The following is a 16,498-nucleotide window of genomic DNA, read 5'->3' on the forward strand; positions in this document are numbered from 1 at the left end:
CCAAGGCACGAGGTTGCCTTCGGCCGAGCCTTCGGCCTTCGGGATGGTCCCCGACTGGCCGCCCCTAGGGTGCCCACCCGGCCGAGGGAGGCATGATAAAGGACGCCACGCCACACATTCCTAGGGGCGTCCCTCGTCGTCTCTCTCGCACTCGGCGACCGCCAACGGGAGCGACAGAGACGGATGGGAGGACGGCGTTGACGCCCCCGGCAAGGCAAGGGCCTGGGTCCGGGGCCGGCAGGCCCGGCAGGCCCGGCCTACGCGCATCCTGTGTCCTCTGCGGTTTCATTGGAACCATCCAGGCGATCAGAGCGACCCAAGAGAGCGACCGCAGAGCGCCGCCAGAGCGCGCATCGGACGGAACACACTACGCGGCGAAGCTGCGTTCGGGAACGTTACCCCCGTTCTGGTCCAAGGGCTCGCTGACGCTGACGGCGAGGACGAGGACGCCGAGGACGGGCACGGCCGGGCGACCTCGGCGATGACGCAGACACGCTGCCGGCTAGTCCCTTCACCTCCCCGGCCGGCCAGGCGCGGCGGTGCGGCCAGGTAGGCGGGCGGGAATCCAACGACGCTATAAAACCAGGGTTCTTACGAGGCGACGACCAATTCAGACGACGGCGTCCACGCGCCGCGTCACCGCGCCCAACGCCCCCGTTTTGACAACCTTGTCAACGCGGCCGCCACGCCGCGGGGGCCTGGCTGGTCGAAGAGCGCAGAGGGACCGGACGTAAACACACAGGCCACACACGCTTGGTCCCTGCGCTGCCAGCCACTCGGAGTGGCCACTCGGAGCCTCGGCGTAGCCGCGCAAAAGGCGGCAAAGAAATGACATGACTTTTGCGCCGCTTGCCGTTTGCCGCGCTCCTTTGCCAAAACACTTGGCCAAGGTGGCTGGCCGGCCTGGCCGCGTGGGGTCCACGCCGTCCACGGGATGCACGGCCACTGGGCGTTGCGTCACACTGGGCCGTCGCTCTGTCTCTCTTGCACCCACACGCGGCGACGCTACGCCCCACGAGTGCGAAAGAGAGAGAGAGAGGTGGAGCCTGGAGTCGACGAAGGCACGGCCCGGCCTGCGACTTGAACTGACGCAAGCAGCGGGCCAGGGCCTCGCCGTCGTCTCTCTCGCACCCTGGAGAGACGCCCTGTGAGCGTGAGAGAGACGGACTGCGAGGCGGTGCTGACAGTGTAGGCATGCCAGGGTTCAAGTGCACGCATTTGGGGGTTGTGCCCCCAGATGCCTCCTCTTCTCGCTCCCCTCCGAGCGAGCCTCCGCGGCCCCGGTGCTACTTTTGGCTCTTTTGGCTGCTTGGCACTGCGCGCCACGGCCCGCCGCCTCGCCGCGCACCAAGCCCTGACCCACCCCACATCCCAGGCCCCGCGCCTCGCCGCGCTGGCGCGGGTTCGACTCCCGCCCAAGGTTTTCGTTTTTGTGCACTTGACGGCCGGCTGCTGCAGGGTATCCTACACTGCAAGCCGGCTCCAGAAGGCCCCGGAGGCATCGTGAGGTGCCTATCCCTGGACCGCGCCGGAGCCTGAGTGGGGGCTCCGCCCGGCCCGGGGTCCGGGGGCCCCGGAGACGGAGGGCATACCTGAGGAACCTGGGGTATGGGGGCCCGCCAGGCCCGCCCCGCCCAGAGCATTGTCCCCTGGCTGAGCCCAGGGACTTTGCCAGGCACTCGGAGTCCATGCCACAGCGCGGCGCGGCGCGGCACGGCACGGCGCGCTCCAATGCGTTTTGTTCGCTCACCTGGTGTACTAACCTGGTGCAACCTGGGGAGGGGCGGGGCGGGGACGACCGCAGCCCCGCAGCGAGACTACGGCAACCCACTGTGGGTCCCTAGCTCCTAATGGGTACCACACACCCGAGTGAACCGAGCGAACCGAGGCCTGGGGCTGCACTCCGCGCCGGACTCGAGTTTCAGGACTCTGCAGCATCATCTCGCAAATGGAGCGTCTCGCGCACGCAGAGAAACGACTTGCTTCCCAAAACCGATTTCCTCTCGGCGCGGGAATCCGTTCAGGACTCTGCAGCATCATCTCGCAAATGGAGCGTCTCGCGCACGCAGAGAAACGACTTGCTTCCCAAAACCGATTTCCTCTCGGCGCGGGAATCCGTTCAGGACTCTGCAGCATCATCTCGCAAATGGAGCGTCTCGCGCACGCAGAGAAACGACTTGCTTCCCAAAACCGATTTCCTCTCGGCGCGGGAATCCGTTCAGGACTCTGCAGCATCATCTCGCAAATGGAGCGTCTCGCGCACGCAGAGAAACGACTTGCTTCCCAAAACCGATTTCCTCTCGGCGCGGGAATCCGTTCAGGACTCTGCAGCATCATCTCGCAAATGGAGCGTCTCGCGCACGCAGAGAAACGACTTGCTTCCCAAAACCGATTTCCTCTCGGCGCGGGAATCCGTTCAGGACTCTGCAGCATCATCTCGCAAATGGAGCGTCTCGCGCACGCAGAGAAACGACTTGCTTCCCAAAACCGATTTCCTCTCGGCGCGGGAATCCGTTCAGGACTCTGCAGCATCATCTCGCAAATGGAGCGTCTCGCGCACGCAGAGAAACGACTTGCTTCCCAAAACCGATTTCCTCTCGGCGCGGGAATCCGTTCAAGACGCGCGAGCCGCGCCGCGTACACCGCGCGTTCGTTCTCGTTCGAGATTCAGTGCCAACTCGTGCGCCGAACGCGCAGCGCAGCGCGCCGAGCCGATGCGCGGACAAGCTGGCGAGGCACAGTGGGCCGGCGGCCAAAATCTCAGACGCGTTTTGAGCTCCAGAGTCGCTGAATGGAACTCGAACCGAACGTGTGGCCCCACCAATGGATTGCTCTCCGAACGAGGAATCCATTGGTGGGGTCACACGTTCGGTTCGAGTCCTGCTTAGCGACTCTGGAGCTCAAAACGCGTCTAGAGTTTTGATCACCTCCACCAGTCTGCTAGCCCACTGTGCGAAGCAGGCGAAGCTGGCGAGAGGAAGAGGGGTAAATGCCGCGCCAAGGAAAATAAGCATTTCCCGAGATGCCTCGCCTAGTCTTGCACGCACACGCTCACGCACGCACACACACACACGCACACGCACACGCACACACACAGCCGCTTTTATATCGCGCGCAAGGCGATGCAGTGCCCCAGCGTCGTGTCACACAGAACCCCAAGGTCCCTACATGTGCATGCCCCCTCCCCTTTCCGCACACACGACACACACACACGCACACACACACACACACACTGGGGACGGAAGTCGGGCGGAGAGACAGAGAGACGGCGGGGCCCACAAAGAACGCAGCCAGACAGAAAATTGAACGCCCTGTTTGCCGAGGGGCCTAACGCGCCACAACGAGCAATTAGCAGTGTAACGACAAGGACCAACAAAGACTCCGTTGTTCGGGTCGTTCCGTAACCACGTCCGCGCCGAGGACCTAGACCTAGTTGGCCCGGGTGTAGTTACACAACACGATTGAAAAGTGGGATGAAAATTCGACGGAATTTCTCGGGGAATGCGGCGAGAGAACCGCGAGAGTGTCCAAGTACGTAGTGTACTTGAAGTTGGAAGTTGTAGTCTCTCTCTCCCCCCCCCTCTCTCTCTCTCTCTCTCTCTCTCTCTCTCTCTCTCTCTCTCTCTCTCTCTTTCTCCCTCTCTCGAGCGCGCGGCCGGTTGCTCCCTTGCGTTGCCTTTTCGGCGCATTTGCCCGGAATAACCGGAAGCCTCTCCATTGAGTGGAGCGACGGGGCGCGATGCTGTGCGGTGCGGGAAGGGGGACCGCTTGGCCTGCTTGGCCTGCCTGGCCTGCTTTGGCATCAAACACACGAAATAAAGTCGTGATTTTATGTGCCTCCCCTAGGGAGTCGGACAGGCCGCGGGGCTGCACGAGGTGCTGCAGCCTGCAGCACGAGGTTCCCGAGGTGGGCCAGGTACGTACAGGGTGATCCTGCAGCTCGCCGTGGAGACCGTGAAGACCGCCGTCCCGGAGGGGCAAAATGCAGACGTAAACAAAAGTGGGAGCGATTTCCTTGGCAGAGCGGCTCCATGCTCCTCCTCCACGGCCTCCTCCGCCCCCGCCCGTCGGTCGGCCGGCGGGCCCCATGCGGCCCCATGCGGGGTACGGCGGGGCACGGCACGGTTCACCGAACCAGCATAACCCAGCGCACACACAGTGCAGGCGTCGGGTCGAGCCGAGCAGCCGAGCCGAACGGCGCCGGCCGAGCCGAGCCGAGCCGAGCCGTGGCCTTGGACGGGTACCGGCCGCGCCGGCGGGATGGGGCAGGGCAGGGCAAGGGGTGAGGGGCACCGAGTACCAGCCCTGGGCTGCCCTGGGCCTGGGAGGGCAGGGTCCTGGCCACGCCGTGCCGCCGCCCGCCTGCCTGGCTGCGGTACCGGGTAATTTTCGAAGCCGCACACAACAGCCAACACCTTGTGTAGTCCGAAGTGCAGTGCACCGCCACGGCACCGCCACGGCACCGCCACGCCACTGCCAGCCCGCCCGTTTCGCAGTGTGTCGCGCTGGTGGCGCGCCCTGGCCCTGGCGGCCGGCGGGGCATTCCTTCTGCCTGACCAGCCTGACGGGGGTCTCGGAGGCGTTGAACGTTAATTGAAAGCCCAGTCTCGTCGGCTTATCTCTCGGCCTCGGCCATGCTCCAGATGACGGCGGCCACGTCTGTGCTGTACAGTCGTACAGTGTGGCGTCGTTTTGCCGCGCTGTCTCTGTCGCACTCATGGGGCTGTCCACGGGGCGGCCGACGACCCAGCGCGTCGCACAGTGGGCCAGAAGACCGGTGGAGACGGCCAAAATTCTGGACGCGTTTTGAGCTTCGGAGTCGCTAAATGGGACTCGAACGGAACGTGTGACCCCACCAATGGATTCCTCGTTCGGAGAGCAATCCATTGGTGGGGTCACACGTTCGGTTCGAGTCCCAGTTAGCGACTCTGGAGCTCAAAACGCGTCCAGAATTTTGGCCGTCTCCACCGGTCTTCTGGCCCACTGCGTGACGGGGCAGCTGGGCGCGAGAGACGGTTACGCCCGGCCTGGGCCAAGCAGGCCGAAGGTGCGCAGGCAGGTGCCCGGACTGTACACCTGCCCGTCCAGGCTCGTGTCCGAGACCCAGCACCTGCCCGTTCACGGCCCGGCCGGCGCCCCTCCACGGAGGCCTCCATGGAGGCACCTGGCGTGGCCGCAGAGCGCCGCAGAGACACGCCGTTCGCCGTTACGACGCGCATTCAAACGGACGGCACCCACGACCGGAAGTTCCCTGGTTCAAACACCGCCGCTTTGTCGATTTCCTTCCTTTTTTCGGCCGTTGACGGCGACTTCCAGTGGAAGCCTTCCACTCACTGCCTGAGTCACGGGCGTCACGGGCCGCACGCCGCATTCGGATGAGACTCCGGATACACACCTGCAACACAATACAACGCGCCGTCAGTATAAATGCCTCCCTGCATACAGAACGCACGTAGGTACGTACAGTGCGTAGGCAGAACAGAACCGATAACAAAGCCGTTCAAGCTGGGGGCGGCTAGTACGAACAGCTGGGGGCATTCAGTCGGGAAGCCTCACTGTGCTCTACTCTGTGCGGCCCGGCTGGCCCGCCCCACATGCACCAAATGAACGCATCAAGATGACCCTCACACTCGGAGCCTTTTCGGGGCTTCTGGACTGCGCCATGGCTGCGCGCTGCAGGCGCTGCAGCCGAGACAGTTTCCAGTAGCGCTACTCAGCCTCATCAACTGGCAGGCTGTAACAGCAGTGTACGGGCTCGTCGGCCCGGACAGCCGGCCGCACGTCAAGTACCACCCACGCCCGCCCCGCCCCGCCCCGCCCCGCCCCGCCCACACAATGCTGCCCTATTCCTCGACGCAGGGCGTAGTCTACTGGCTGTGAGACGAGTAGAGCACCACGCCCGCCGCTACCTCCTCAGGCCGACTGAAGGACCTAAAATTCCCCAAAGTATTTTCCAGTGAACGACGACACGACGCTAAACAGGACTCGAACCGAACGTGTGACCCCACCAATGGATTGCTCTCCGAACGAGGAATCACGTTCGGTTCGAGTCCCATTTAGCGACGCTGGAGCTCAAAACGCGTCTGGAGTTTTGGCCGCCTCCCCCGGTCTTCTGGCCCACTGTGCGACGCCCTGGAGCTGCCGGTGGTCGCACAAATCTGGACACCCTCGACTAGGCCCGGGCTAGGGCCCCGTCGAGGGCGTCGCAGATACACCGTCAGATAAGCGGGGGCCCCAGGCTGACTCCGCACAGTGCACTGTCTCTCTCGCACCCCAACGGGCCGCGCCGTGCGTGCGAGAGAGACAGAGCGCTGCTTGGACTCAGCCTGCAGAAACCCTGGCTCGCATCTCCTCATGGGTCGGGTCGGGCGAGCGGCGTGGCGGCGCAGAGTCAGCTAGCTCGGCCGTCTCGGCGGCTTCGCGCTAAGATGAGTCAAGTCTGCCCGTCCTCCATCCTACACTGCATCATGACGATGCGGCCGAGGACGCGGCGACTGACTGGCCTGGCCAGAGGCCACGTGGGAGGAATGTGTCACGCACGAGGATGAAAAATTGTGGTGAGCACAACAAAAAAACAACAAAAAAAGCAGACGACAAAAAAAAAGGCTAGGGCGACCAGCAGACGAATGTATGACGCCGTGGTGCATGCGACCGTTTGAAGGTTGATAAGGGACCCGCGTGCATGTGTAGATGTAGTTTGGCCCTCGGCCGTGTCCGTGTGTGTGAGTGAGTTTCGTGTGTCAGTGTGTTGGTGCGTAGTATTTTCTTTTCGGCCCGCGGAAGTACAAGCACGAGCGCAAACAGAGATAGATAGCCCCCCCTCCCTTTTTAAACACACACTAACAGAGAGAGAGAGGGAGAGGGGGGCAGCAAAAACCCTCCCCCTTCCCAAAAATCTTTTGTCACTCACCGCTCCTCAATGCGGGTTGGGATGGCGAAGAGGGGGGGGGTTTCGAAGCAACGAGCGCCGCGCACGCGCAATGCAATAATTTCAGCCGTATTTTACCGCGCGGACACACCAGCACACTGGGGAGTTTGGACGCATGCATGGCCGCTGGGCTCGCCGCGCCGCGCCACGCCACGCCATGACAGACTGATTTGTTTGTATGGTCCCAAAGCCAACTAACGTGGTTGGCGGGGGATGGATTTTCAGGCCATCCCCACAACCCTTCCCTTCGGCACGCCGGCCGTATACGCCGCATGCGCCGTGTGGGCCGAATTACCATGTGGCGGCACGGCAGCCGAGTCGTCGCTCTGTCTCTCTCGCACTCACGGCGCGTCGCGCACCGGTGCGAGAGAGACGGGGAATCAGTCCGCGGCGCATGGCGTGTGTTTAAAATTCTTCCGCAGCAGTTAGCGCCGCAGCCAGAGGGGGCAAACTCGCACGGGGCAGAAGCTGGCAGAAAGAGGGTGATTTATTTGGGGCTCCTTTCGGCCCCGCAAAAGGATGGATGAATCTTGGCGCGCGGCGCGCCGCTGTCGCACAAGGAGAGACAGACGCCGCGGGGGGAGGGGCGGGGGAAGCGACGGGGAGACAGCAAAAATGAAAAAGGATGCGGGGAAAATAAACAATGAGGGAGAAACGGCCTCGTCACTGCTCGGACTGAAGGAGCAAGGCGGCGGGAAGGGAGGCGGGAAAATCGGCGCGGGAAAGCGAGGAGCGATGCGGACGGAAAATGGCGGGAAAAAGAGCGGGAAGCAAGACAGGGCGGGGAGCGCCTGGTAGGCAGCACAGCGGACAGAGGTGCGGGCGGCAGGCCCGCCTCGCAGGGGCTCGCCTCTGTCGCTCCTCCGCGCGAGTGCGAGAGACGCGGAGCGCGCAGGCCCCACGGCGTGCATGTCAACAGATGTGCGGGGTCGGTGAGGCTTAGCGGGGAAAAGGAATATCCACCGCGGAATGCACGGCACTGCTGGAGCCGAAAGCAGGGAAGCGCCGCCGGCGCCCCACAGTGGGCCAGAGGGCCGGTGGAGGCGGACAGAACTCCGGACGCGTTTTGAGCTCCAGAGTCGCTAAATGGGCCTCGAACCGAGCATGTGACCCCACCAATGGATTGATTCCTCGTTCGGAGAGCAATCCATTGGTGGGGTCACACGTTCGGTTCGAGTCCTGTTTAGCGACTCTGGAGCTCAAAACGCGTCCGGAGTTTTGTCCGCCTCCACCGGTCTTCCGGCACACTGTGCGCCACGGAGCGACGCCGCTGCCGCCCCAGGCCACGCCACGACAAACACTTGCTGCGTCGCACGCACCGCGTCGCCGTGTCCCGTGTCTCCCACACGCGCCAATTTGGAATTTAAATTTGCCGCTGAGCCAGCCGGGCCGGGGGCTGACTGAAGGGCACCAGGCATGCCTCGAGGCATGCAGGGCCGGAGGGGTGGTGGACGACGCCGGCGCCCTAACCCTCGGCTTTAGCGAAACCCTGCTTCCCCCGGTGGGCTCCGCAGCTCCGCGCACAATTCACCAAATTCACAGTCATTACTTTTAATCGCGTAGAGCTGGCTTGAAAGGCCCAGCCCGGCCCGGCCCGGCCCCGCACAGTGGGCCAGAAGACCGGTGGAGGCGGCCAAAACTCCGGACGCGTTTTGAGCTCCAGAGTCGCTAAATGGGACTCGAACCGAACGTGTGACCCCACCAATGGATTGCTCTCTGAACGAGGAATCCATTGGTGGGGTCACACGTCCGGTTCGAGTCCTATTTAGCGACTCTGGAGCTCAAAATGCGTCTGGAGTTTTGGCCGCCTTCACCGGTCTTCTGGCCCACTGTGCCCGGCTCGGCTCGGTGCGACAACCCTCACCTCATTAGAGGGGCTGAAGCGACAACGGGGTCTTGTCTGTGTGTCAGGCCGTCGCGCCGTCAGACCTCGCCAACCCTACAGACTCTGCCAACAATCAGAACCAGCAGCACGACCGGCCACGCCCTCGGCGTGGATGTGGTGCAGCAGGATGAGGCTTAGGAGGACGCCTTGCCGCTCCACTGCAAGACCAGCCCTGGGGAACGTCCGCCTATCACGTGGCGAAACGAAAATCCCCCCAGTTTAGCTAATCAAGGGACGCTCCCCGCCGGGCGGCCTAGCCTGCTGCCTGCTGCCTAGCCGGGTCGGGTTCCGGCAAGCTGCTCGTCAGAGTCTCAGACCGATTCCGAGGGCCGTCGCTCTGTCTCTCTCGCACCCACACGGGACGCCCCATGAGTGCGAGAGAGACAGAGCGACGAGAACGACTCAGCCCTCACAAAAACGGCGGCAGAGGAGCGTCGGCGGCCAAGGCATCGCCAAGGCATTAGGGATGTGGAACAGGGAACATGTGCTGAGCTTGGGGCTGTGCGAGTGTGTGGCAGTGTGGGAGCCCGCCCCGCCCCGCCCCGCCCCGCCCCGCCCCGCCCCGCCCCGCCCCGCCCCACCCGGTCATGCTCTGGCCGCCAAGACTTGGGGCGCTGCGCTACCGAGTCGCTGACGTTGCGGAAAGCGTCGCAAAACCCGTCGAGGGGACGGACGCAGGACTCCCAGTGTACTCCCCTTGTTCTCGTTTTCGCAAAATTTACAACCTGCCGCTCAGCAGCGAGAGAGACAGAAGCGGGGCAGTGGGTACACTGTGAACCTTTCTCGGACAGTGGACCTTGCTGACCGTCCGTCCGGCCACAACGGGGCTTTCTTTTCGCGAGAAAACAGAAAACCAAAGACTGTTTGAAGCGAAGCCTCTTACTACAACAATTCACTGAGTGCGTTACGGGAAGCGGGCCGGATTTCGCGGAACGGAATCTCTCACTCTCTCGCACTCATGCGGTGTCCCGTGTGGGTGCGAGAGAGACAGAGTGACCGTCGCGATCGGTCTGCAGGTAACGAGAGCCCTGAGCCGGGCAAGACAGGCACTGTACAGTCGACCGCAGGCTGCCTGGCTCGCTGCCTGGCTCGCTGCCTGGCTCGCTGCCTGCCTGCCTCCCCCATGAATGAGAGATGTGACCGGAGTTGAACCCGCACTCCTCCACCATCCCCATGGAGGTCATCAGCCGCGTGGTCCGGGACTGCTCGGATTCCAGCGCCGCCGTCAACCTCATAGGTCGACCCGGGTCGACCTCCAGGTCCTCGGGGTCTTCCTCGTCTCTCTCTCTCTCCCTCTTGATTAGCCCACCGCCGGAATCGGGGCTAGTCAAATGCCCGGCCCGGAGTTTGCGCTCCGCTTCGCCCCCGCTTCCGGCCGGGGTTCATATAAGCCGGCTCCGGGGACCAGTGGACGCAGTACGCAGTGGACGCACCGGAGGGAGCGGCAGGGGCGGGGCGGCGGGGCCGCGGCCGGGGTAGGGGGTTGGTTAGTTGGCTAGCCTGTCGTCCGGGATAGCGGGCCGACGCTGCCAGGACCCCACCGGGGCCTCCTGTGGCCCGTCGGGGGCCCGTCGGGGTCCGGCTGCAGGCTCCGCAGGCTCCAGGGTCAGGTCGCGGGGCTACAGGCAGCCCGGGGCTGAATAATGAATCCCCCTTACGACCCAGGTCAGCCACGTTTTCAAAACGACGGTCCGGGGAGCGGCGGAGCGGCGCAGACGCACCTCTGAATCCACCGCACAGTGGGCCAGAAGATCGGTGGAGGGGGTCGAAATCCCGGACGCGTTTCGAGCTCCAGAGTCGCTAAATGGGACTCGGACCGAACGTGTGACCCCACCAATGGATTCCCCGTTCGGAGAGCAATCCATTGGTGGGGTCACACGTTCGGTTCGAGTCCCATTTAGCGATTCTGTGTTCCGCCGCCCAGGGGTGCCAACCTCGCGCCCCCGCGCAAACACAGGCCGGCCAGAGTGGCGGGACCGGGCGCAGCGCAGGGCGTGTTTTTGTATGCGCTTAGCGCCAGGATGGCCAACCGACCCTCGGGACTGCCCCGTCCAGGGCGGCCAACGCAAGAAAACAAAGGGGTTGCAGTGCAGGCCCGTCTTGAGCGCGCTGCGCGCTGCCGACAGCAACGGGATGTGGTTAGGGACGGCGTGGCGGCTCGACGGGCAGCCTCCCCTCGACGCCCCGACGCCCCCGGGATGCGGGCGGGGCCTTGGGGCGGGGAACGGGCCGGGCCGTGCCGAGCCGCAGCCCTCCCTACACATACATAATTCTTCCGAAAAGCCTCCCTGAAGCAGCCAGGCTAGGGCCGGGCGGGGAAAGGCTGGGGGCGCACAGTGGTCCAGAAGACCGGTGGGGCGGACGAAACTCCAGACGCGTTTTGAGCTCCAGAGTCGCTAGACAGGACTCGAACCGAACGTGTGACCCCACCAATGGATTCCTCGTTCGGATAGCAATCCATTGGGGGGGTCACACGTTCGGTTCGAGTCCCATTTAGCGACTCTGGGGCTCAAAACGCGTCTGGAGTTTTGGCCACCTCCACCGGTCTTCTGGCCCACTGTGGGGCGGCCGGGTAGCAGCAGGCTGAGTGGGAGGCCTCGCTCTGTCTCTCTCGCACTCGCGGGGCGTGCCGGGAGGGTGCGAGAGAGACAGACCGATTCCCGTTCGGAATCAGTCTGCTGAGGCACTGGGAGAGGAGCGGAAAAAATGGCGGCCGCCTTCCCTCGCTCGCAACGGCCGGTCGAGGTGCAGCAAAGGCAAGCAAAGGCACAGGTAGGCGGCTACACTGACAAACAAATACAGTGTGTGGACGATGTGGACGCGACACCAGAAAATGGAACACATCGAGAGAAGGACCCAAAGCAGCATCAGCAACTTCTCCCACCTCTTTCCGACAGTCGAAAAAAGAGGTTATACTCGTCGCAGTTCTGTTCGAGTCTTTTCTGGGAAGATTTGCAGCCATGTACGAGCGCCGCCTCTGGGCTCCGCTGCCGCAGCCACACACACGCACACAGACACACACACACACACAGAGTCGGCATTCCAGTTTTAGCCCCCAAGAGCCGGAGGCAGGCAACAACAGCTGGAGGTGCGGATCGCATAGGCTTAGCAGTGTGTGTGTGAGTGTGTGTGTGCCCCTCGGGGGCTCCGAGCCCCATCCCCACTGCAGTGCTGCACCCACCGGTGCAGCACCCCGACCTTCAGCACACCCTCAAGGTCGAGTACACCGCAAGCGACGATGACTGGAAAAAGAGTAAACACACACGTCGAGCAGCGCCGCGCCGCACGGAGCGAGTGTGTGCGCACGCATTCTACATTCAAGACACGCGCAGCGCGTTTAGACGCGGGAAAAGTGAAAAAAGAGGGGGGGGGGAGTAAAAATGTAAGAATCTTGTCGCTCTGTCACGCTCTGCGTGCGCGGTGTGCGCGCGGTTCGAAATGGTGCAGCTGGAAGGCGCTGAGATGCTGGGCCGCAGGTACACTACAAAGTGGGATGACTTGCGTCTGTCTGTCCTCGTCTTCCCCAGAGGACCGGCCGGACCGGCGCCGGGTGCGAGAGAGACGGAGAGACAGTGCAGCTGTGCAGGTAGGGAGCCGGCAGGGGCAGGTAGGCCGGCAGCGCTGCGGCTCGCAGTGTGCTTGCAGTGCTTCCACCCTCGGCCGCCAGGGCGCGCCACCGCTCGGCTGCCGCAGCACAGTGGGCCAGAAGACCGGTGGAGTCGGTCAAAACTCTAGACGCGTTTTGAGCTCCAGAGTCGCTAAAAAGGGCTCGAATCCAACGTTTGACCCCACCAATGGATTCCTCGTTCGGAGAGCAATCCATTGGTGGGGTCACACGTTCGGTTCGAGTCCCATTTAGCGACTCTGGAGCTCGAAACGCGTCTTGAGTTCTGGCCGTCTTTAGCCGTCTCCACCGGGTCTTCTGGCCCACTGTGCGCAGACCAGTGCGGACACTTCCCCCGTCGAGGGGAACACCGCCAGTGTTGCCACACTAGTAGGCGAAAACCCCCACGACGCACCTGTCAGTATCGATAGGGTTGCCAACCTCAGCCCGCTAGGCACTACGTCGTCTGCTGTGCTTTCGCAAAGTCGCCTACTCGGCGGGCTGGGGTTGGCAACCCTGTCGTGGGAATTTTTGCCTACACGGCAAAAGTACCGCCTGGGATTCCCAGGCGGTGCCTGGAAAATAGGCCCTTTTCCCCATGATGCGTCTGGGAATCCCAGGCGGTACTTTTGCCGTGTACCAGTGTGGCAACACTGAGCCCTGGAAGCCACGCTGGAGCCGTAAGGCGATTTGGGACCTGAACCCCGTAGTTCCATCCTTCCTGCCTGCCTGCCTGGCCTGGGCTGGCTTGGGCCTCCTCCACTGTAATCCCGCCCCTGGAGGAGGGGAGCTTGTCAGCAGTCAGCGCCAGGCAGTGGCGCAAACGGACTTTACTTTGGACCACCGACCAGTTAGTTCCTCACTTTGCCTAGCGTCCCCGCTGCCCACTTTTTCATACCCCTTGCCTTCCGCACGTCGCGGACCGTCCAATTTTTCATACCGCGCTCTTTTACTGCCCCGGACGGACGGGGGCGCCGTGCAACGCGGCACGCAGCACGCAGCCGGACGGACATGTATTTATTTTATCGTCGCGAGTTCCGTGGGGCGGGGCGGGGCGGGGCGGGGCGGGGTGGGGTGGGGCGGGGCGGGGCCTCCTGGGGAATCAGCCCGATGAATCAGCCCGATGCTGCTTCAGATATTGGTGTAGAATAATGAAAAGAAACGGGTCTGGGAAACGGACAAAACGAAAAGAAGATGACGGCGTTTCCGATCGGGGTTCCGCACGCACAATTCGCCATAGCGCGCCGACGTCGAACTCAGCCGCCCGGCGCTTGAGGCGCAGTGGGGCAGCAGACCGGTGGGGGCGGCCGAAATCCCGGACGCGTTTTGAGCTCCAGAGTCGCTAAATGGGACTCGACGCGAGCGTGTGACCCCACCAATGGATTGCTCTCCGAACGAGGAATCCATTGGTGGGGTCACACGCTCGGTTCGAGGCCCATTTAGCGACTCTGGAGCTCAAAACGCGTCTAGAGTTTTGGCCGCCTCCACCGGTCTTCTGGCGAATCCACTGTGCGGTTGAATGGCGCTCGGGCCGTCCGGAGGGCCGTCCGAAGGGCGAGGCTGACTGACAAGGACAGGCGCGTGCGTGACTACTCGTGACTGGCCGTGACAAGCCAGTACGCGTGCTGGGCTCACGCGGGCCGCCCCTGTCGGAGGGTGTTACTCGCGGCCCGCGGCGCGGCGAGGCCGGGCGAGGCGCTCCGGCCGCCAAATTGAACTCAACTGAGGCCGAACTCCCGAACTTGTCCGTCAAAGCGACACGCCGGCACGGCCACGGCACGGCCACGCCACCGTTGTTTGTACGTGCCGCGGGTTCCCACGGGAGCGACACTTCGGCGGCGGCAGCGGGGGCAGGGGTGGGGGGCACTTGTCCCTGCAGGCGCACCCCGACAGTCCTCTGAAGAGCCGGCCGAGCCGGGCGGGCAAGCCCCTAACCCCCTAACGGCTCTCTGTCTGCCTTCGAGTGCGCCGGTTCGTTGCAGTGGCGGGGCCCGAGGGCGGGGCCACCCTTTCGACCCCGCCGCCGCCAGCCCCAAGCACTTAGGCCCTTGTTAGTCCCCGTTCACAGAAAGAACCGCCTAATGGATTTGAAAGGGTTTCCCATCAATTTCCCGGCGGCACCCCTCCGGGACTTTCCCGAACACTTTCCCGGAACTTTCACTTTCGGATAATCCGGTATCGATTCGGCGCCGCTGGACCCGCGTGGTTTCCGTTGTTGTTGGCGCGCTGTCCAAACGAGGTTGTTCACACGAGTCGGCGTCGGCAGGTGAAGGCAGTGTCGCGGGGGTGGTTGGAGGGGTGACTGTCGCGAAGGGGAGCTCGGAGTGAGTCACCGGTGGCACACTATGAGTCACGGAGCGAGAGAGACAGAGCGCCAAGCGCCGTGGAGCGAGACAGGGTAGGCAAAACTCCCCGCGATGCACCGGTGTCGAAAGGGTTGCCGACCTCAGCCTGGCCGCCGGGCAATATCCGGGCTTTCCTCTCGGGACCGAAAATAAATGGCGGCGAATTTCTCCGCCGCCCGGAGGGCTGGCCGGCCGGCCGGACCTTGGCGGCGCACAGTGGGCCAGAAGACCGGTGGACGCGGCCAAAACCCCAGACGCGTTTTGAGCTCCAGAGTCGCTAAATGGGACTCGAACCGAGCGTGTGACCCCACCAATGGATTCGTCGTTCGGAGAGCAATCCATTGGTGGGGTCACACGTTCGGTTCGAGTCCCGCTAAGAGACTCTGGAGCTCAAAACGCGTCTAGAGTTTCGGCCGCCTCCGCCGGTCTTCTGGCCCACTGTGCGGTGCTGGGGGCCGACGGGGCCGAAGGGGCTGAAGGCCCGAAGGGCGGACAACAAAGGGACGGCGAGGAAGCCGTCGGAAAAAGAAATGAAAGGGAGGGAAGCGCGAAGCACGGCGGGGCACGGCGGGGCGAAGCGTCCAGCGGGTGGAACGCCGTGCCGACCGACCGACCACCGACCGGGCGGACCGGTGGCGGTGGCGCTGCGCGCTCACTCACCCCACAGCCAACGACCCTTGCCGGCAGCTGCCGCCGCGGCCGCGCCGTTCCGAAGCGTCACCGTCTCTCTCGCACCCCCGCGGACGGCGCGGACCCTCCGGGGCGCCCCGCGAGTGCGACAGAGACAGCGCGCTTTTTTCCGGACCCCGCCCCGCAGGTGGTTTCTTTCGGACTCAATTACCGGGGCAGAAAACCGCACGCCCAACCACCCATTCGCTCCGTCTCTCTCGCTCCCCCGCGGCCCCCGCGGGACGCCCGCGAGTGCGAGAGAGACAGCGAGCGACGAAACGACTCTTGGGCCTTGTTGAGGGGCCGAGGCCGGCCGAGGCGCGGCGCGCCGGGCAGTCGTGAATGTGTTCGTGACAGATAGCGAGCCACCCCGCGGGGGGAGGGAGGGGTGGCGATTACCTGCCCCTGTCCCACCGTTTCCGGGCGGGCTTTTAGCTCTGCCTCGCTCTGCTCGCTTTCGTCGAATCGTAGGACCTCCATTCCCTTCGTCCCTGTAATCTAACGAACGGCCGGCCCTGCCCCAGCCGGCCCTATCCCGACCTTCTATCTCTCCGTCTCTGTCTCTCCCCGGCCGGCCAAGCCGTTTCCGCCCTTCGCTTCCAGTTGTTTTTATTTCTCTCTCTGTCTCCCTTCACCGCCCTCCACTTTCCTTCCCGCCCCGCCAGACACTCAGGCAGTCTGCAGCCCCCCTGCGGATTAAAAATGCATCAGCGTAGTGTACTGGCAGTGTAGCGACGCCCTGCCGCCCTGCGCCTCCGTCTGGCTGTGGCGCTGCACAGTGGATTTGCCAGACGACCGGTGGAGGCGGTCCAAATCCCGGACGCGACCGGTCTTCTGGCCCACTGTGCACAGTGACACAAACAAAATTCCGAAAAGATGCATCATTTTTTATCGAAGTTACAGTGTGATGGCCGTGACGCGACTGGCCCGGGCTCCAAGGCTCCACCTGAGGGTCTCTCGTCTGATCGCTCCCCGCCTCCCCCGAGCCTCCCCCACCCCCGGACCCACATCCGCAGGGGCCCAGCAGGCTGTCTCTCTCGCACTCGCGGTGGTGCGAGAGAGAAAGA

The 16,498-nt window shown here is 63.6% G+C and overlaps 1 protein-coding gene across 3 annotated transcripts in view; it reads right to left on the reverse strand.

The window, feature by feature from the left end:
• Nucleotides 1–16,498, reverse strand: part of LOC117644236 (brain tumor protein) — a 60,508-nt gene that overhangs the window by 14,700 nt on the left and 29,310 nt on the right. The window contains exon 1 of one of the 3 annotated variants that reach the window (XM_034383512.1): nt 5,335–5,355. The exons of the other annotated variants lie outside the window; for them this stretch is intronic. The gene's annotated coding sequence lies outside the window, so the exon portion shown is untranslated. Of the gene's footprint in view, nt 1–5,334; nt 5,356–16,498 lie in introns of those variants that run through there. 3 annotated transcript variants of the gene reach the window in all.

This window comes from Thrips palmi, unplaced genomic scaffold (genome assembly GCF_012932325.1).
Source record: "Thrips palmi isolate BJ-2018 unplaced genomic scaffold, TpBJ-2018v1 HiC_scaffold_18, whole genome shotgun sequence".
NCBI classification, from domain to species: domain Eukaryota; kingdom Metazoa; phylum Arthropoda; class Insecta; order Thysanoptera; family Thripidae; genus Thrips; species Thrips palmi.